Consider the following 22,909-nt stretch of genomic DNA (forward strand, 5'->3'; position numbering starts at 1 on the left):
ATTAATAACAAACAATAATAAAAAGTCCACAAGTCAAATAATAAGTCAGGAGTCAAAACCAGAGCTGGTAGTCAGACAAGCCGAGTCAGGAGCCAAAGTGAATAGTCAGGTGAGCCTAGTCAGGAGCCAAAGCGAGTAGTCAGACGAGCCGGAATCAGAAACAAGGAGAACTGCAGAGCCAGGAACAAGCGAGGAATCAGGAACCAGGAGGGACAGCCAGACAGCCAGGTAATACACAGGAACTGGAACTCACAAACAGGTCTGAGACAACGCGAAGGCAAAGCATACTGAACAGAGGCCCTTTAAATAATAAGTGATGACATCACAATTCTGAGACTGAAACCTGTCTCACACGGATGATGTACATCAGTCTGGCCATAAAAGGGCGTGCAGGAAATGAGCAGCATCACACACTATGCACCAAGTCAGCAAGAGAGGTGAGTAAAATGGCTGCCAGTAGCACATGGCAAACAAAGCAGGGAAAAAACCCTGACAGTACCCTCCCCTCAACAACAGAGCACAAAAGGCTTATTGGGGAAACGGGCATGGAAGGCACAGAGGAGGGTGGGAGAATGAACATCAGAGGAGGGAACCCATGAACGCTCCTCCGGACCGTAGCCCTTCCAGTGAACCAAATACTGTACGCTGCCCCTGGACAAACAAGATTCATTAATGCTGCTGATCTCATATTCTTCATGGTTGTCAACAAAGATAGGACGGGGACGAGGCAACACAGTGGTAAACCGATTACAAACCAATGATTTCAAGAGGGAGACATGAAAAACATTGGAGATGCGCATTGCAGGAGGAAGGTCAAGAGCGTAGGCCATAGGATTGACCCGTCAGAGAATTCGAAAAGGACCAACATAACGGGAAGCCAGTTTATTGGAAGGCACGCAAAGGTTCAAGTTGCGGGAGGATAGCCAAACCCTCTCCCCAACCTGGTAGGAAGGCGTGGGCAGACGCCTACGATCAGCCTGGAACTTTTCGCGCTGCATAGAACGATGAAGGCAATCCTGAATCTGCACCCACATAGAACCGAGTTGCCGGAGATCCTCCTCCAAAGCCGGAATACCCTGAGACATGAATGAATCGGGCAACAAAGATGGTTGAAACCCATAATTCTCCATGAACGGGGATAACTTGAAGGAAGCATTAATAGCTCTATTATGAGCAAACTCTGCCTAAGGTAACAGTTCAGACCAATTATTGTGGTGATCTGAGACATAGCAACGGAGGAACTGTTCCAGAGCTTGATTAGACTGTTACGCAGCCCCATTGGATTGATGGTGATATGCCGAGGAGAAGGAAAGCTGGATCCCCAATTAAGCACAAAAGGAACGCCAAAATCTTGAGAAAAACTGGCTACCCCAGTCCGACACTATCTCCTTGGGTAACCCATGTAAACGGAAGACCTCCCAGGCAAAAATTGAAGCAAGCTCCTGAGCGGTAGGCAGCTTCTTCAAGGGAATGCAATGTGACATTTTAGAAAAAACACCATAAGGATAACAGTATTGCCATTGGAAACAGGGAACTCGACAATGAAGTCCATGGAAAGATGTGTCCAAGGACGCTCACCATTAGCAATAGGTTGAAGAAGACCCACAGGAAGACGTCGAGGAGTCTTATTCTGTGCACAAACTGAGAAGGAGGCAACATATGCAGCAACATCAGAACGAAGACCTGGCCACCAGAATTGTCGTTCTGATGTTGCTGCATATGTCATTTGGTTCTTGCCTGGGTGACCTGCGGCTTTAGGATAGTGGTAAGTGTGCAAAAGTTTAGCTCGAAGATTCTCAGGAACAAAACACTTACCACTAGGTTTCTCAGGAGGTGCATAGGTTTGTGCAGCCAGGATCTCCTCCCCCAAGGGAGATGTCAAATTAGTACGTATGCTAGCCAAAATGTGGTCAGGAGGTATAACTGGAGTAGGTACAGACTCCTTCTTGGACAGAGGTAAAAATTGTCGAGAGAGGGCATGAGCCCTAACATTCTTACTACCAGGCAGGTAGGAGACCACATAATTAAACCGAGACAAAAATAGCGCCCATCTGGCCTGTCGGGGCGACAAACATTTTGCTTCAGATAGATAAGTTAAATTCTTGTGGTCAGTAAGAATGAGCACTGGTACGCTAGTACCCTCGAGAAGATGCCTCCATTTCTTGAGTGCCAAAATTATGGCCAGTAATTCCCTGTCACCAATTTCATAATTGCACTCTGCTGGAGACAATTTCTTAGAGAAGAAACCGCACGGATGCAAGAAACCGTCAGGCATAGGACGTTGAGACAAGAGGGCACCTACTCCAGTCTCAGACGCATCAACCTCAAGAATGAAAGGCAGGACAGGGTTAGGATGAGCCAGAACTGGAGCAGCAGCAAAGGCAGTCTTAAGACTATCAAAGGCCTTAATGGCAGTAGGTGACCAATGGAGTGGATCATTCTCTTTATGGGTCATGTCTGTGATAGATTTGACCAAGGAAGAAGAGTTTTTAATAAACTTTCTATAGTAATTGGCGAACCCCAAAAAACGTTGAATAGACCGAAGACCAACTGGGCGAGGCCACTGCAGAACTGCAGACAACTTTTCAGGATCCATGGAGAACCCTGTAATGGAGATAACATAACCTAGGAAGGTTACTTGAGTCTGATGGAACTCACATTTCTCGAGTTTACAAAACAGGCCATTCTCACGTAGTCTCTGAAGAACCCATGTAACAACAGAATGATGAGCCTCAAGTGTGGGTGAGTGTATGAGGATGTCGTCTAAATACACCACAACACACTTTTGCAACATATCTCGTAGGACATCATTAATAAATTCCTGGAAAACAGCAGGAGCATTACATAGGCCAAAGGGCATTACAAGATATTCATAATGCCCGCTCCTGGTGTTTAATGCTGTTTTCCATTTGTGGCCCTCCTTGATCCTAACGAGATTGTACGCTCCTCTCAAATCAAGTTTAGAAAAGACAGTAGCTCCTTTGAGGCGGTCAAAGAGTTCCATAATGAGCGGAATAGGGTAAGCATTCTTAATGGTAAGACGATTAAGACCCCTATAATCGATGCATGGTCTTAACTCGCCACCCTTTTTCTTCACAAAGAAGAAGCCAGCCCCTGCAGGAGAGCAGGATTTGCAGATGATCCCCCATGACAGAGCATCGGCAACATACTCCTCCATAGCACAATTCTCCGCAACAGACAGAGGGTAAACCCGGTCCAGAGGAGGAATGGCTCCCGGTTGTAGGTCTATGGCACAATCGTAAGATCAGTGAGGAGGCAACATACCGGCATGCACCTTGTCAAAAATTTCTAGGAACTCTTGGTACTCCTCTGGCAATTGAAATACCGAAGAAGTGCACAAGACTTTAAGTGGTTTCCGAAGACAAGTGGAAATACATTGCGGAGACCACGACAAAATTTCGGACCTGGGCCATTTGAGAATGGGATTGTGCTTTTGGAGCCAGGGATAACCCAGAACAACTGGAAAATGCGGAGAATTTATCACCTGGACCTAGAGAGTTTCAAAATGGAGAGCCCCAACAGCCATGGATAACGGAGTGGTTTCGTGAGTAACGAGTGCGGGCTGAAGGGGCCTGCCATCAATGGCCTCAATAGCAAGTGGAACTGACCAAGGCAAAACAGGAATGAAGTGCTTTGATACAAAAGCACTGTCAATGAAATAGCCCGCAGCACCTGAGTCAACAAGAGCCTAGGTGACTATGGAGGAGTCCACCCAGGAAAGTACAACCGTGACCAAAGGTTTCTCCTTTAGTGGTTCTGGGGAGGATAAGCCACCCAAGGTCTGCCCCCGACAGGACTTTAGGTGTGAGCGTTTCCCGGCCGTGTAGGACAAGACTTCAAAAGGTGGCCCTGTAACCCACAATAGAGGCAGAACCCCTCCCTTCTAGTAAAGGCCCTCTCCACCGCGGAGAGACACGTGAATCCCAACTGCATCGGCTCAGCAGTACCTGGTGACTCAGGACCAGGAGGCATGGGAGGAGAGGGAGGCATGGGTGGGAACGAACACATAGGAGACAATGGAACAGGAGGCTTCCGCAAGCACTCCTTGAAAGTGGGCCTCTCTCTGAGTCTGATGTCAATTAGGATACAAAAAAGACACCAATGCCTCGAGATCCTCTGGTAAATTTCTGGCAGCAACTTCGTCTTTAATCGCATAAGAGAGCCCATGAATGAAGGCCGCAACAAGGGCTTCATTGTTCCAACCTACCTCTGCGGCAAGCATACGGAACTCAATGGCATACTGAGCAACAGATCTTGTACCTTGCTGAATGGACATGATTAGTTTAGCAGCAGAGGAGGAGCGAGCCAGAACCTCAAATACCCTTCGAAAGGAGGCCACAAATTCAGGGTAATTTGAAATCACAGGTTTATTAGTCTCCCACAAGGGATTAGCCCAGGCAAGAGCTGTGTCAGAGAGTAACGAGATGAGAAATCCCACCTTAGTTCTGTCAGAGGGAAACGCCTGAGGTAACATCTCATAGTAAATGCCCACCTGGTTCAAAAACCCTCTGCACTGAATAGGATCGCCTCCATATCTCTGAGGTAGAGGTGCAGAACCGGACATGCTCCTGGTAGGACTAGTGCAGCAGCGGAAACAGGAGCAGCCATAACTTGCGGGACACTTTGGTCCAAATGTGCAGTGCGAGTCAGCAGGGTTTGCAGGGCTAGTGCAAATTGATCCAAGCGGCGATCCTGTTCATCCATCCTGGAAATGATGGTAGGTAAAGATGGATTATTAGCACCATCAGGATTCATGGCCCATGCGTAATGTCAGGGTGCCAGGAATCAGACTGAGACGAGAAGTGCAAAAATAATCACACCTTTATTAATAACAAAAAATAATAAAAAGTCCACAAGTCAAATAACAAGCCAGGAGTCAAAACCAGAGCTGGTAGTCAGACGAGCCGAGCCAGGAGCCAAAGCGAATAGTCAGACGAGCCCAGTCACGACCCAAAGCGAGTAGTCAGACGAGCCGGAATCAGAAACAAGGAGAACAGCAGAGTCAGGAACAAGCCAGGGATCAGGAACCAGGAGGGACAGCCAGACAGCCAGGTAATACTGGAACTCACAAACAGGCCTGAGACAACGCAAGGGCAAAGCATACTGAACAGAGGCCCCTTAAATAATAAGTGATGACTTCACAATTCTGAGAGTGCAACCTGTCTCACACGGATGATGTATACCATAAAAGGTCATGCAGGAAATGAGCACCATCACACACTATGCACCAGAGTCAGCAAGATAGGTGAGTAAAATGACTGCCAGTAGCACATGGCAAACAAAGCAGAGAAAAAACCCTGACAATTTTGTGCTAAGTATATAGAAAGATGAGTGGGGGACTAGCAGTATTTGGTGAAAAGTAAGTCTACAAAATATAATAGAAAATGGTGCATTCTGTGGCAAAGCTAAATAATAAAATTTTTGTATGAGTGACTAGAGTTATGGGAATGTTTGTGACTTGTATACCCTCATCATTATTTTATGCATCAATGTTTTGTTAGTAATTGATGCTACATTTTTAGAGACATATATACATGACACATTTTGTAACTTTGTGTTTTATTGGTTCTTGATTCTTTATTTTGAAGAGATGTATCAACTATGACAGTAATAGTTTCATGTAGGTGAATTATTGTCAATAGGAAGATGTATCAACTATGACATTGATAATTTCATGTGTATGTGAATTAGTGTCAGGATGGTACTACCATTTATTGTCAGAGAAGAGAAATATATTCTCTACAGATATACATTGTAGTTGTTGTTGTCGTTCATTCCCTATGGTTTGACACTATTCAACAATAGTATATTTCTGCTATGTTCCATTATTTGTGTTCTGACTTGCCTTGTTGTGATTCCGACATAGTACAGGTTACATGGACATTTCAGTACATATATCACTCCTGCAGATGTACAGGAGAAGTATGATGTAAAGGAATGTATTTGGCCATATTTGTCTCGAATTTCTTTTAACTTCCAAACCTTGGAGCATGTATTGCATGTTCCAATGGGGAACATATCTGGAGACTGACTTTCCCTTCTGGGTTTCTGAATGTGGTGACTTTTGATTAGCATGGAGTGGATTATTGACTGCAAGTAAGCTACAAGGATATGCTGAGGCTTGAAAGTTCATGTGGAAAAGGCTCAACCGACAGGGACATAATCTATAAGCACACAAGGAACGGAAGTACCCCTTTATTCACAGCGGTAGAAGATAAAGGTACAAAGTGGAAGCGGCAAAGACTGCAAATGTAGAGCTAAAAAGGGAGTTCCAGAATGCCACAGTATAAGATTGTTTGCCCTGTGTAACCGGATTTGAATACCACAGATACCACAAGTGTGTGTAGATATATTTAAGGACTCTGGAGCATGTTGTACACTAAGTGTCCAGCTGTCCTATGTTGCCATAATAACGTATATATTTGCTTCGTAATGTGCTTAAGCACTAATAACTTCATTAATAAGAACTGGATGTTTTTCTCCTATATCTGAACCTGAATGAACTTTCGATACAGCTACATTGATTTAGCATTATAAGTATCTATCTTGATACTTTGTATATACAGTATCTGCTTACATTGTTTGGTGCATAGTATCTACAGTATATGATAACTGGAGCGCTTGTGAAGTGCACATAAGATATTTATACACAATTAATAAAAAAAGGGGGGCGGAGCCAACAGCTAAGCAGAGAGGACGTGTTTTAGAGAGCTCCTGCAAAGATTTCCTTAAAATAACGGCAAATTGCAGTTTATTCACTGTAATTTGCCCCAACCCTAATAGTATGCAAGCAGGACTGCTCTTGCTATGATAGTGAATCACTTTACTTCTTAGTCAAGACAGATATTCATCCTACTTACCTCCGTTAACTGAGAAGGGACTAGGCCATTGTGGCCTACAAAAGTTATGGTGTCAGATATGGAGGGAGACTCCGCAGATATATACGAAGCAATGTGGAAGCTTAGCCTACAACTGGATGCTGGCTATGAGGAACTATCAGCCTGCCTATGGTTCAATGGGGATCAGCAAGCGGCCCCGACGCAAGACAGAGGGGATAATAAACAGCTACCGACCTGCAAAAAGCAACACCCTTCACGAGAGGAAAAGATAAGAGCGGCGACGGGAGAAGTCATACCTAGAATGGCCGATATCACGGTGCAATCCGTTTTACTGAACAGTGGCCATGTCACGGAAGCTGAAAGAACACTTCGTGCTCAATACAAGATTCCCGAACAGGCACAGCAATTAGGAGAACTATGTGCCCAAAGAGAGGTCGTGTACTTACAAGATGGCGCCATTTCCTTCACATCCTCAGACACGGAGCCTACAGTGCTGCTCGCGGGGTCACTCTTGGCACTGCACCCAGTGGAGACGAGCAACAAATCTGAGGTTAGTGCCACAGCTAACAAGGAGGATGCCAGATTTACACTGCCTAACGCTGACCGATTGACACGCTTATGGGAGAACTCTACATATGCTGACTCGGGCCATTATATGTTTGCTAATCTGTGCTGGTTTTTTGAAAAGACGATCCTTACTCTGGCTACATCAGTGTTTATGTGGCTTTTGAGGACTTTGAACCTACGGTCCACTGTGCAGCTCAGGAGTGAGACCCGCCTGGGTATTGGTTAGAGCGGAGGCTTTTAACCATGATGGATATGGGGGTGAGCTAAGGCAGGGTTACACTGTTATGTTTTGTTTGCCTAATACGAGTTAGAAAACCTGAATTTAGATGCTTAACCTTTGCAACTCCTGTTTGGTACTAGTGATTGCAGAGCCACCCACTGTAACACCACCTTAATTGGAACGGGACTCTGACTGTTAATCATTTAAGAACGAATAGGATGGTAACTGTTAACAATGACAGTCTCTCAACCACTTTTTTGTTGTATCTATGGTGGTTCAGTAATTAAGAAACCGGCTATTACATCAGTGACCCTCTTTTCCCAACCTTCCCTTTTGTTTACCCGCTAATATTTGTCCCAGGTTCCACTACGGAGTACGACTTGAAAGTTTTGACATCCCATTCAGCAAGAGGACTTTAATGCTGTCATATGAAAACTTTTAAGAGAGAACTCCTTGCTAGTTGTATGCTATTATTCTATACTTTGATGGGATCTTTGGCTTATCCTATCAATGTAGTTGTTAACCGGTTTACTGTTATTGTTTGGATATACTGTATATTTACATGCATTTATGGTTATTTCACGTCCATGGATATAGGGGAGCAACGCATATTATAATCTACTTTGATTACTGTTATATACTTTATATTTAAGTGATGACTTCTTATCAGCTCCCTAGTTTGAGATTCATGGCTTCCTCATGACAATGTCTCTTGCTATATTTGTTTTTGTTTGGAGGGAGAAGGGTTGGTATTTGTCATCTAAATATTGTGCAGTCTATGCCTCACAAGGTATAGCACTTTCTCCTCCTATAGATACTGTTTAGATGCCCTATATCTAGTATGGGAAAACAAAAACTTACCTAACCTATACCTAAGCCCTATACCATACTGAGACCTAGTTTGTATTCGAGCTAATTGCAAGAAAATGCAGTAAACCTGCTATATAACAATACATTAGCCAGATCTATCAAACTGTTTCACTACATAATCCACTCAACCCTAGTCTGAGCTAGGTTTTAGTGACCCCCACAAACTATTTATTGTATACCTTAGGTATAGTTATCCCACAAACTCATCCACTAGGCATGGATTATTTTATATAGGGTTTAGATGTTGTTTTATTACAGATACTTTATCTAAAATTCTAAGTTAGTAGTTATTACTTGCCTGCTTCTCACGCCATCTCCCCTTAATTTTAATTTAAATAGGTTAATTAGCTATAGACACCTTTCCTCTCTAAAATTAGTGGTTTTGTATACTTACTCCCATCCAATAGATTGTTCGCTATTTATATTTAACATTAAACTATGCCCTAGAATCCCCTCCAAATTCTTGAATATAACACCCACAGTAGTCCCACAATAAAGTTCATACTTAAGCCCCTGATGGGGCCGTGAGGGGTGCACCCTTTCTGAGTGGGGATAATCCTTCAATATGGATCTCACGCTGCGTCTCTATTGTTATGATATCATTTACATATCTACTATCTACATCCAATGCCAATATATACTACAATTAGCATGCTAGGCTAGATTGTTATATGTAGCCGACATTAATCTCTCAGATGAAGCCTATACTCTTGGCTATTTTAGAACAACACTAGTTAATAGACCTAAACACTGCACCGAACATAAATATTAAATCTACAATTGCTGTTGTACTGTAGCTATAATGGGTAGATATTGCTGAGACTAATGGATTGTATGCCATAAGGGGTCTTGTGGAGAGGGTTTGTATTATCTTTTCTTTGTTGTGATAATCCTATGTATGTCTCCCGTTTTGTAAAAGTCATAGTTACATATGTTGGAGACTTCGCTGGCCTTGTCTTAGATTATGGTGTATTAATAGGCTTATATATCATTATTGCTCTCCATATATAAGCGGCAGGCCTTCTCAGGCATACAGCCCACTCACCCTTAATGTTAGGGGGAGTACTTTGTCGCAGCAACCAGTACTTGTTTTTGTCTGTATCTCACGTCTACCCATATATCAGGTATATTCAATACATTAATAAGTTGCTGATTATGAATCCCTGCCTGCTTGTCTAACTTTACTATGACTAGAGCCAGCATGTTTCCCTAACCTCACGGTCCATGGTATACAAGTCTTATTATAACAATAGTATTAAGTTTTTCTAAGCCTTGATAAAATTCCCTTACTAGCGATTATTCCCTCAACCTTATGGATGGTACCATATTATTAGAGGGGAAACTTAACGACAGAGAATAAACTAATATACACTATGACCCGCAAGATATATTTCTCTCCTGCAGGCCTGAGGTCTCTATGCTCGAACATTTCTAAGTTCCCACCATGTACCTTAACCTATTTACACTCATATATGGCTCCGCCCTCCACCTTTTCCCCTATGTGTATAGCGGTGCTTATCCGCTGAATCTCCCCTTCCCCCCTATATATCTCAGCCCAAGAGTGGCTGACACATATGCTAATTCTCCACAGGCTAATATCTTGGACTCAGATAATTCTCCCTCTATTTTCTATTGTACTGTGGAGATCATCCGTCTATAATATAACATAAAATGAAGTTCTACTCTATCTCGCCTAAATTATTGTCTATCTTCATATTGGGATCTGTTATGTACTTGTTTTGTTGCATGTGCATATTGCTTTTTCAATAATGCCTGTGTATAGACAATGTATTACTCTCATTGTTGTAACTTTGGCCTTAGGGCGAATCTTGTTTGCTGATCTATGCTTTAACTTCAATAAAAAAAATTATTTAAAAAAAAAAAAAAAAAAAAAGCATAACTTTAAGCCCTGGTCCAAGCAATGTCATTCTTTAGCATTGTTTAATACACCTTACGTTTTTTTCTTTTGTATATTTTTATAATATTACTTTGTGACTGTCCGCACATCACAAAGGTTAGCTTTTTTCTTCAATTTATTGGGTGCGACCACCTCTAATAGATCATTTTTGATACCCTGGAATATCTTTCCATCTCATCGCACTTTTGATCATCCGGGCCTTAGAGAACAATGAAAATTTATAATTGTATTAGCTATCTCTTCTACACCCCTCCGGGAGTGTATTTTCTTCTGCTGGCTGTCACTGTGTTTACATTGCCTGTCAACAGAAACTTTCAGTATAGGTGGGGATACCACAGGTTAAGTCAGCTATTTCAAATGCTGAAATAAGGGTAAAGGAGCTACTTGTAAACAATTTAATACACTCCAGCAGGTAAAAAGGATCATTGGGAACAAATTAAAGGGGAGAACAGTTTTGGATAAACTGTCCCTTTAGGTTCAGTTGCACTTCCTATTATTTTAAAAATAAAGATTAAAAAGCTTTAAACCTTGTTTCATGGGGGGGGGGGCGTTAAAATAGAGTTATCTGATATGCATTATACAAATTCTTAGAATTTTCTTTTCTTTTAAGCTTAGGATCATAAAAGAAACTTCGATGAGACGGGAGCACACATAATACACAAGCCAATGCTGAAGTCTATTTACTACTAAAACAACACATCACAAAGTTCAGGTTTAACAGAGCAATTTGTGCATCCTATAATAAAGTCTAGAGCTGATTTTACAAATGGAATCCTTTATTACACGGTTGTACTTAAATTCAAACTAAACTAAGGATTAGAGGCACAAGAAAAATATAAATCTGAGACAACAGAGAACAGAAAAAAATGTTTTCTAGATACTTTCCACTACTCCTGCATAACAATTTATTAGCTGGCATACCACCAGTATAATTAATTAGCAATGTCCATTTCATGATGATTATTATCTCATAATAATATAAGAAACATTTGAAAATGAATGGTAGTGTAAGGAAACTTGTCTCTTGAAGTTGCAGCTATATTAAAGGCACTCAACACTTAAGTCAAAATTAAGCATTCATGATTCAGATAGAGCATGCAATTTTAAACAACTTCCATTAGCAAAATGTGCACAGTCTTTTTATATTTACACTATTTGAGTCACCAGCTCCTACTGAGCATGTGCAAGAATTCAAAAAATATATGTACAGGTAGCCCTCAGTTTACGCCGGGGTTAAGTTTTTAGAAGGAATGGTTGTAAATCGAAACCGTTGTAAATTGAAACCCAGTTTATAATGTAAGTCAATGGGAAGTGAGGGAGATAAGTTCCAGGCCCCTCTCAAAATGGTCATAAGTAACACCTAATACATTATTTTTAAAGCTTAGAAATGAAGACTTTAAATGCTAGACAGCATTATAAACCTAATGAAATAATCACACAACACAAAATATATAATTAAACTAAGTTAAATGAACAAAAACATTTGCTAAACAGCATTATAAACCTAATAAAATAATCACACAACACAGACTTCACTTGCATTTTTCTGCAAACAGTTCTTTCTATGCATTCCAATCTGAACTTAGTTATAGACAGGAAGATCTTGTTCCTTTGAAATCTGCTCGATAGCTCAGGTGTGGTTAAACTGATTAATTTCAGCTTGCTTGGCTTTGCTGCAACACAAGCGGACAGCTCCACCTACTGGCTATTTTATTAAATGCACTGCTTGTCAATGCTTTTCAATAGCAGTCACATGACTGGAAAAAAAGGTTGTTATTCTGAAACGGTGTAAATTGAACCGTTGTAAAACGAGGGCCACCTGTATATGCATTTGTGATTTGCTGATGGCTGTCACATGATACAGGAGGAGTAGAAATAGATATAACTTTGAAATTTGTTAGAAAAAAATCTACTACTCATTTGAAGTTCAGACTAAGTGCTATTACCTTGTCTTGTTATTGTGCATTTGTTGGTTGTGCAAATCTACTGTATTTACTGGTCCTTTAAGGGTCTTACTCCCTAGCTGACATGTAAACCTTGTCTGTTTGTTGGCAACTATATTGGGAGTTTGGGGGAGGGATTTTATTCACCCTACTTAAGTTTAGGTAGATAGACTTCTATCTCTTTCTCCTTGGATCTTCGCTGGATAATTTTTCACTGCCATGATGCAACCTGCCAGGTGAACTTCAGTGCTTCCCAAGTGCTTCAGGGACATGGCTGACACCCCATCGCATTGTGGGACACCTGTGGAAAAAGAAATAAGAGGAGACGCGGTGAGTCCCCCTTCTTTCCCCCGCTGTGGGCCCTCCATTTCCCAGCCTGGCCTTCCCCACCTCCTACCCCTTTCCAGATTAATTTGATCTGGTCCCCCCTTCCCCCCCTTGACCCCTGGGTTTGGGCCCAGTTGTCTTCTTCCACTCAGGGTTGTGGTCTAGGTGGGGGCCTAGTGTGGAGCACTTGTGGCAGGCAGCAGAGGGACATTGCAGGTTCAGGAGTCAGAGGGGCTTGAGCAGACGCTGGCAGCAGGCATGAGTGAATTTAGTGCATTCTTTATGTCGTGCAAGGCAACAATGGCGGTTGTAGGCCTGTTTTGGGCCTTGTCAGTGGCGGCCTTCCATCAGGTGTCATTGCAGGAGTATCCGGTAGTGTGGCGTTATCCAGCAGTGTAGGTCCAGCGACGGTAGCAGGCCCTAGTGTCCCTGGTGCAGCAGTGGTGTCCGGTGGTGGAGTAGCCTCCTCTAATATGGCAGTCAGCCCCTCATCTTCCTACTGAGCTTCCAGGTGTCATTGCAGCTTCCGGAAAGGGCATGCAGTGGTCGGGAGCAAAGATGAACAGGAAGAAGGCTGTGAGGAAGAGAAGTGTTGCATTGGAGACAGGCTGGAGGCTCCGCTGCACAGCGTTCTGGAAAGGTGGTTAGAGAGGCACAGATCATCTTGAGTAAAAAATCTAAAAGGAGCCCAGTGAGTGCAGGGGCGATGAAGGGTCCTGTTCCCATTGATGTGAATGTGCATGATGGAAAGCGGTCTTTGGACATGGCTCATGCAGTGGCTGCAGTGAGTGTAGCTACAGTTGAACAGATCAGTCAAATAAACAGTAGCAGCAGCACATATCAGGCCCCAGCGTTTGGTTAGTTTTTATTGGTTGGTTGGTTGGTTGGTTGGAATGTCGCAAATGGGAGCTTAGCTCTTAAGGATTCTGAAATATTTTACAGGTGGTTGCTTAAAAGAATACAGTCTATGACTTCAAACATTTAAAAATTAGTAAATGATGCCCTGAAAACTCAGTACTCTTTTCTCTATTTACTAAAAAAAATATACCTAAGGTTCTTTCAGAAAGCCAATCTATGTAGCTTACCTAAAGCTTTTAAAGCTCTTTTGCAGTAAAATAAATTACATCCCCCTCTACAATACAAGTAACCCCCACCCCACAATAATAAAGGCAAACTACAAAATCTACCCTAAAAATAAAGATTTTAAATAACAAATCTTATTCTTTAAAATAAAAAAGCACCCCAAAAAAGCCCAAACTAAACCAAAAGTTTAAACTCACCATCTGAAAATCCGACGTTGGACCCTCTTAATCCATGGTCCAGGCACCAGGAGCCCACCTTCACAGCAGCGGAGGTGGCTTCCAGACAGCCTCTTCTGCTGTCTCCACTCCGCGTCTTCTATTTTCAATTCTTCAGCTCTCTTCTTAGAGCCATACTATTCATGTGTTCACCACCACACACTAAATTTCAGGATGCATGGAACCCCTTTTTAAAGGGTTATTGCTTCTTCCCTTTTGGATGTGGCGAAAGAGGACAACTGGAAACCCGCCAGCAACCTCCACAAAGATGGGCCCCCAGTGTCGGGATGAAGAATATTTTGACTGGCTCACTCAACATAACGGTGGATCTCTTGGAATATCTCACCACCTCGTAACACTTTCGATCATCTGGGCCTTAGAGAGAACAATTAAAATGTATCATTTTATTAGTTATCTCTTCTACACCCCACCTGGAGTCTTCTACTGGCTGTGTTTACATTGCCTGTCGATATAAATTTTAAGTATAGGTGGGGATACCACAGACTAATCAGCTATTTCAAATGCCGAAATAGGGGTGACATGCAGCGGTCGGGAGCAACGGTGAACAGGAAGAAGGCCGCTAGGAAGAGGAGTGTTGCATCAAACCGGGCTGGAGGCACAGAAAGGGACACAGTAAGCGCAGGGGCGATGAAGGGGCCTTTTTCCATTGATGTGAGTTTGCATGACAGAAAGCGTTCTGTGGACATGGATCATGCAGTGGCTGGAGAGAGTGTGACTACAGGTGGGCATATCAGTCAAATAGACAGTGGCAACATCGCATTTAAGGCCCAAGGGCCATGCTCGCATGCATGTGCTTAGTTGTGGAGACTGCTGAGGGTGGCACAGGAATGAAAGACAGTTCACTGGTGTGTGGATACTTGATACCAGCACTGATTCTTTGAATGTGTTGGAAGCAAACATAGTAGCTGTGGCACCTACGCCTGCTAGGGACTTCGTAGTGGGGAAGGGCAACCTTTGGCTGGCCTGGGTACTCTCTCCTTTATGTCTCCCCTGCAGGCAGGAGGTGCAGCAGCTAACATCGACCTACTGGCTGGATTGCCTGGGGCCATTGCAGCTGAACATTTAGAGGCGAATACTCAGCCAGGACCCTCAGGAACCTCCAATATCAGTGCAGCAGGGACCAGTGGTGGCACAGGGAATCAAGGAGCAGTGAGCATACTACCTTCAGGCATCTACACACATTTAGAGGGGACTCTGGCTCTGATTCTGACTCAGACAGCAGAGGGACGCTAGGCCTAGACAGTATAAGATGTTTAGGATGCTCAAGAGGCTTGTTGTGGCGCAAGTTTGGTATATAGGTTTAGGGTGCAGGGTCCCAGGTGAACAAGGGGGTCTAGTGAAGCTGGTTCAGTCAATGCATTGGTTTTGCCTTCAGCAGGAGGGGTCATCCCACCAAGTACTCAGCAGTTGCAGCAGTGGGGTGAGCAGCAAGGGGTGACCAGGAGGGTATCAGTTCAGGGGGTCACCTACCTCTGTCTTGTGCACTCATTGAACACACATTTAAAAGCAAAGACCATCAATAAGAATAAGGAAGGGAAATATATTAACATTTTTGAGCTCTTGGTAGAAACTTACAGGGCTAAGGAGCACAGCGAAGACAGTACAGAGCCCAAGAATGTGAAAGGTCCAGACACCTATGTGTTTTTGCATCCTTTAAGCTGGAGTTCAGGCCAGCTCAAGCGTTAGAGTTGTTAAAATATATGGACACCATTGACTATATTCATAGTGGGTTTGGGGAAGGCTTGTCGCTGAACTATGACATGGAGTTCTGCCGCAAGGTGGCCGGTTATCTGTTTCTGTGTTTTGTTAAAATAAACATGCACCTGTGGTCTCTCCTAGGGCCAGAGCACTCACTTTCTACATTCTTTCAGCCGCATGCAGGCATATCGAAGCCGCAAGTGGCATTGAAATGCAAGGGTAAGGAGTGCTGGCGCCTTAATGATAAGCAATGTGGCAAGGGGGCTTTGTGTTCCTTTCGTCACATCTGCGTGTATTGTAGTGGGCCACATCCAGAGCTTGAATGTTAGTGCAGGAGAGATGGAGTGAAAGGAAGAGGCCAGCAAAAAGGGGCTGTTGGGAACAAGGGCACCCACACCACTGAGGCTGGACGCAATTAGGCCATTGCTGGCGGCCTACACAGATGGGAAGGCTGAAGTGTTGTGCAGGGGTATCCAGGAGGGGTTCAGGATTCTTGCACAAGGCGTAGTGAAAGGATCCCCCACTCACAGAAATCTCAAGTCTGCCTATGAATACCCAGCTGTAGTGAGGGAGAAACTTGTGAAGGAGATTGCACTGGGTTGCTTTGCAGGTCCTTTTTGGGAGCTCCCTATTCCTTCTTTGGTGATCTCTCCTTTGGGGGTGGTCCTGAAGAAGGAGCCAGGTAAAGTTTGCCTTATTTAACACCTATCTCACCACAAAGGCAGGTCAGTGAATTATGCAATAGATCCATAGGTAAGCTCTGTTAGGTACCAGTTTCTTTGATCAGGCTCTCAACTTAAGAGGCTGGCCAGGGGGCTCTGATGCTGACATCAACTCGACATCAAATCTGCATTTTGCCTGCTTACCATTCACCCATCCTCACATGGGTTAATGGGATGCAAGTTTGAAGGTAATTTTTAATCAACAGATGTCTCCCAATAGGTTTCTTGGTCTCCTTTACATATTTTGAAGCATTTAGCTAATTTTTGCATAGGGTCATGGTAAAGGTAGTGGCACATTACCTTAATGACTTTCTGTTGGTAGCACCAGCCAGATCATATGAATGTGAAAGGCTTATGTCAGTAATGAAGTCCCTAATTCATGAGTTTGGGGTCCTCTTAGCAGATGAAAAAACACATTGTCGGGGGCGTGTCTAGGCAGCATCCAAGACAGGTCGTAATATCAGAAGCTCTGGGTGAGAACTGGGCAATCCGCTGATTACCACCAGCTAAAGGCAGCATCTTGGAGAAATAAGACCACTCACAAGTGTAGTGTAACTTTCTAAACAGATCAATACCTGTTTGCTGATCTGGAGCGACGAGGCCTCTGATGGCAGCCTACCTACAGGACCTCGTCACCCCCCCCCGTCCCCCGTTATCTGGGTATGACAGTCTCAGTTGGACTGTAAGTTTTTAGATGTTCATATACCAAGTTAGTGGGAGACCGTTGAAACAGCCTAAGAGAAAACCACAAATATATGGTAGCAGAATGGATCCTGCAGATACAATGCTACTAGACGCTATAAACAGACTACTAGAAGACCAGCTAAGAAGCCTTTTTGACCACCTAGCAAGAGAATGGGGTTGTATTTGCACTTCTAGGCTTAAAGCAAGTTACCCACAGATACTGGAAACCACACGGAATGATCCAGAGCAAATAAGTTTGGAAGAGCGCAACATTTATACAGCAACACCTGCTAGTCAATTTAATGCAGAGTTTCAAAAAGAACACAACGCTACCCTAGAGACTGGATCTCAGACTGAAAACTTTGAAAGAGAGGAGATCCCTTCTAAATCTGCGTCCAAGAGCTGTTTGTTCCTACCGAGTACAAGGGAACTATAAGCGCAGGTGGAGATTGAACACGATAAACAAGCCTGCTATACTTTCGCTAGCAACGGAGAAGGCTATGGCATTGTGACGCCGGCTGAAATAGTCAGGGATTCTGAGCCTGAAGATAGGCCACAACAAATTTGCAGAGACGCAGTGGCTGAATTCCGCCAAGCCGATAAGAGAAACACGTCTGGTAAACAGTCAGCATACCTGAACAACGATGGAACTCGTGCTTTGGTTTGGCCCCAGAGTCCCTGGCATTTACCCGTAAACAGTAAGATGGGGGTAGGCTGACACCTCAGTTCGAACAATTAAAGCTCACTACTAGATCCTTGAGTCCTCCATATGACGATCATAAGATTAAAGAAATGAGGACGATATAGAACTATCTATACCCTATCCAAGTTTAAGGGATATTCACACCATCACCTCCTGTTGTTAGCTATTTAAACTGTTTTATATATAGCCTTTATAGTAAAGCATTGTGTTGTACAGGTATATGTGATTATGTACTGATTACTCTTGTTAGATAATAGTACTTGTTAAGATATGGGGACTCCTCTTACTCGGATACCCTGTGAGTCACGTGTGCAACTGTTTATGTAGGTATATACACTTTCAGTTTGAGAGTGTAACATGTCCAACTATATGTACATACAGATGTTTGTCACTATTCTTCCCTGCCAGCCCATCTCAGCTCCATAAGAAAGCATTCTAAAGATTATTATTTTTAGTGGTAGCTACAATAATGGAACTTATATTAATGGTTCATTTAACGACTCCTATTGTAGTGGTTTCCCCTAAGTTTAATGTGTATATCTGTTTCATATTGCACTCACTTTCTGGCCTACATATGCATATATACAAGCCATGCTTGCTTCTTTACTAAATAGGCTCCTCCCCTCTACTATTCTACCATTCAGATTTTTGGCGCTACTGCATCGTCAGCGGCTGAGATGATGTGGTGCATTAGTTTTAGCCCTAGAAGTGGAGAGTCCTTATATCAAATATGCTTTTCAATTGTTTTGCAATGAGTGGTGAATTACCCAGACGGAAGAGCAGCATTACAATATAGGCCCAGCACTCTAGATAATTAGTGGCATTACTTATAACACCCAATTCCTTCCCCTATAAGTATGTCAGGAACCTAGTCCTATGCAAACTTTAGTTTTATCGATTAATTGACCTACCCTATCAGGATAAACCCACTAGTAATTGTCTCCCTCTGGTCATGCTCAACTTACCCCAATGGCCCTTTGCCTATGAAAGTACATCTAGACATTCACCGCTGCTGAAATGATTCCTTAGTGTTATACTACTATCCTCCTAGGAGGCGATAATGAGCTACTGGTAGCAACCGGTTCCCAGTTTCATAAGTTAGGGTCTAAATGCTCCTTAGTTGTATGTTGTCACCTCTCTTCTAAATGATCCCTGGGGTCCTAATATTTATGCGGTCTCCCACTGCTTGAAGTTAAAAGTTTCTAAGGCCCAAAAGAGGTCTGAATATTTTAAAATATCTCTCCCTATGTTTGCTTTCAATGTTAGTAGGAGCCCAAAAGTGGCTTCCATTAGAGATGGGAGTATTACTCATTCAAATAAAAAGCATTTATGTTATACATTATTTGCTGTATGTTTTATAGTCAGGCATTGCATAAGTATGTTCATGTGCCATGTTTTCCCCTATCAATAATGTTATGCATGTGATTCCTATACGTGTATACATGGTGGTCATGCCAGTGATTATTGTATTTTGATTGAGATTTTGCCGTTGTTCTATAGAGGCAAACTATGCTTGTAACTGTTTATTTTCAATCTTCAATAAAAAAAATTAAAACAAAATTAAAAAAAAAAAAAAAAAAACATTGTCCATGTACCAGGCTTACATTCTTGGGGCGATTGATACTGTGACAAAGCTATGTTGTCTCCCCAAGGAGAAGATAAAACAAATTCTGGGAGCAATCAAGAGGGCTGCTGCAGCATGATGCTTGCCCATTCAATATTAGTACTAGGGTTGCTAAACGTTGCTTGTAAGGTGATCTTAATTGGCAGGGTGTTCAATAGGTCCTTGGAGAAACCCTCTAGGGGCAGTAGGCAAGCAGTTTGTAGGCTGCAGGTTTCAGACGAGATACAAGAGGACCTAAGGGTTTGGGAGATGTTTCTCCAACAGTTTACAAAAGCTGCTGGTAACACTGGCGTGTCCAACTCTAGGGGGCGCAATAGTACAAAAAGAAGGTGATCAGAGGAACTAGATACAATAATATAAAAGTTTACAAGATATATATGGTTAACACTATATAGTTAAGGAGAAAGAGAAACAATATTTGTTTCACAGATAGAGACACCAACACAGTTCTTATCTGAGTCCAAATTGAAGATTTGGCAAACAGACCAGTGTCAGATGTAACTTCAGTTGCAATTGGTACAATCCCAGGTGAACAACACGGCTGCTCCTCTCAAGTATAAACAACGAAAACAAAAAAGATGAATCTGTGAAAAAGATCACATACAGAGGGCGCCTCCTAGTGTAATAATGCGATGATAAAGGAAGCGCGTGTGTCTTATGATATGGGTATACTCAAAAAAATGGCAGCACCCAATGTGATATATGGTGCAGGCTGGGAACTCTCAGTGCCCCAGCTAACTGTCCCCAGGTGTAGAGAAAAAGACATAGAGATGCCTGATGAAACAACTAGTACAGCTAAGAAACGCATTGCAATCTGTTATTTGCATTGTTTTTATATGCGTTGGGTGAATGCATGCACCCTTAGTCTTTAATCCTGTTTTTAAATAAAATATCCCGAACCTTTTGGAAGCCTGAGCTTGGTTTGATTTGCCTGGTACAGACACTTGGACTACTGGGCCCTTTTCTCTACACCTTGAATCAGTTAGCTTGGGCACTGAGAGTTCCCAGCCTTCACCATTTAGCACATTGGGTGCTGCCATTCTTGAGAATATAACTACAACACAAGACATACACGCTTCCCTTTACTATCACAGTAATATACTAGGAGGCGCCCTTTGTAGGTGATCTTCTTTCATAGATACAGCTTTCTTATCTGATCCGCCTGGCACGGACTCCTGGATTACTGGGTCTTACTCTCTACACCTGGGAACAGTTAGCTGGGGCACTGAGAGTTCCCAGCCTGTGCCATATAGCACATTGAGTTCTGCCATTTTTGTGAGAATACCCATATCACAAGAAACACACGCTTCCCTTTATCATCGCAGTATTACACTAGGAGGCGCCCTGTGTATGTAATCTTTTCCCAACAGTTTCCAGCTCAGTGTGTCTGTCTTTATTGGTGCAGGGTTTGTTTTGTTTTTATTGGTTAGTTTAAATGTCGCAAATGGGAGCTTAGCTCTTAAAGGGACAGTCTACAACAGAATTTCTATTGTTTAAAAAGCTAGATAATCCCTTTATTACCCATTCCCCAGTTTTGCATAACCAACACAGTTATATTAATACACTTTTTACCTCTGTGATTACCTTGTATCCAAGCCTCTGCAGACTGCCCCCTTAGTTCAGTTCTTTTAACAGACTTGCATTTTAGCCAGTGCTGACTCCAAGGTAACTCCACGGACATGAGCACACATACATGGCACACATGAACTAATGTCTTCTAGTTGTGAAGAAATGTCAAAATGCATTCAGATAAGAGGTGGCCTACAAGGGCTAAACAATAGCATATGAGCCTACCTAGGTTTAGCTTTCAAGTAAGAATACCAAGAGAACAAAGCAAAATTGATGATAAAAGTAAATTGGTAAAATGTTTAAAATTACATGCCCTATCTGAAGCATGAAAGTTTATTTTTGACTAGACTGTCCCCTTAAGGATTCTTGAAAGAATGCATGTCTATGACTTCAAACATTTAAAAATTAGTAAATGATGCCCTGAAAACTCAGCACTCTTTTCTCTATTTACTAAAGCCCAGAAAAACAAACAGTGAATTGGAAAGTATAAGATTCTCTGTCTCCAAAATCTCTTAATAAAATTGATATGAGAATACAAAAGAAAAATAGCAAGCGTTCAGCGCACAGCGGCACTATGCCTAAAACTAACTGTAGAAGCTAAGGCACTAAACATAATTATTCAATATTTAAAATTATATATATATATTTAAAATTACAAATATAAAAATTGAAAAAAAATTATTTTAAGGATTTTATGCGTTGAAAGGCCTCAAAAGTATATATATATATATATATATATATATAGATATATAGATATATAGATATATATATATATCTACAGTATCCCACAAAAGTGAGTACACCCCTCGCATTTTTGTGAATATTTTATTATATCTTTTCATGTGACAACACTGAAGAAATTGCACTTTGCTACAATGTAAAGTAGTGAGTGTACAGCCTGTATAACAGTGTAAATTTGCTGTCCCCTCAAAATAACTCAACACACAGCCATTAATGTCTAATCCGTTGGCAACAAAAGTGAGTACACCCCTACGTGGAAATGTCTATATTGGGCCCAATTAGCCATTTTCCCTCCCAGGTGGCATGTGACTTGTTAGTGTTACAAGGTCTCAGGTGTGAATGGGGAGCGGGTGTGTTAAATTTGGTGTTATCGCTCTCACACTTTCTCATACTGGTCACTGGAAGTTCAACATGGCACCTCATGCCAAAGAACTTTCTGTGGATCTGAGAAAAAGAATTGTTCCTCTACATAAAGATGACCTAAGCTATAAGAAGATTGACAAGACCCTGAAACTGAGCTGCAGCACGGTGGGCAAGATCATACAGCGGTTTCACAGGATAGGTTCCACTCAGAACAGGCCTTGCCTTGGTCGACCAAAGAAGTTGAGTGCACATGCTCAGCGTCATATCCAGAGGTTGTCTTTGGGAAATAGACTTATGAGTGCTGCCAGAATTGCTGCAGAGGTTGAAGGGGTGGGGGGGTCAGCCTGTCAGTGCTCAGACCATACGCTGCACACTGCATCAAATTGGTCTGCATAGCTGTCGTCCCAGAAGGAAGCCTCTTCTAAAGATGATGCACAAAAAAGCCCACAAACAGTTTGCTGAAGACAAGCAGACTAAGGACATAGATTACTGGAACCATGTCCTGTGGTCCTATGAGACCAAGATAAACTTATTTGGTTCAGATGGTGTCAAGCGTGTGTGGCGGCAACCAGATGAGGAGTACAAAGACAAGTGTGTCTTGCCTACAGTCAAGCATGGTGGTGGGAGTGTAATGGTCTGGGCCTGCATGAGTGCTGCCGGGACTGGGGACCTACAGTTCATTGAGGGAACCATGAATGCCAATATGTACAATGACATACTGAAGCAGAGCATGATCCCCTCCCTTTGGAGACTGGGCCCCAGGGCAGTATTCCAACATAAT

The sequence above is a fragment of the Bombina bombina genome, chromosome 1 (assembly GCF_027579735.1).
Source record: "Bombina bombina isolate aBomBom1 chromosome 1, aBomBom1.pri, whole genome shotgun sequence".
NCBI lineage: Eukaryota > Metazoa > Chordata > Amphibia > Anura > Bombinatoridae > Bombina > Bombina bombina.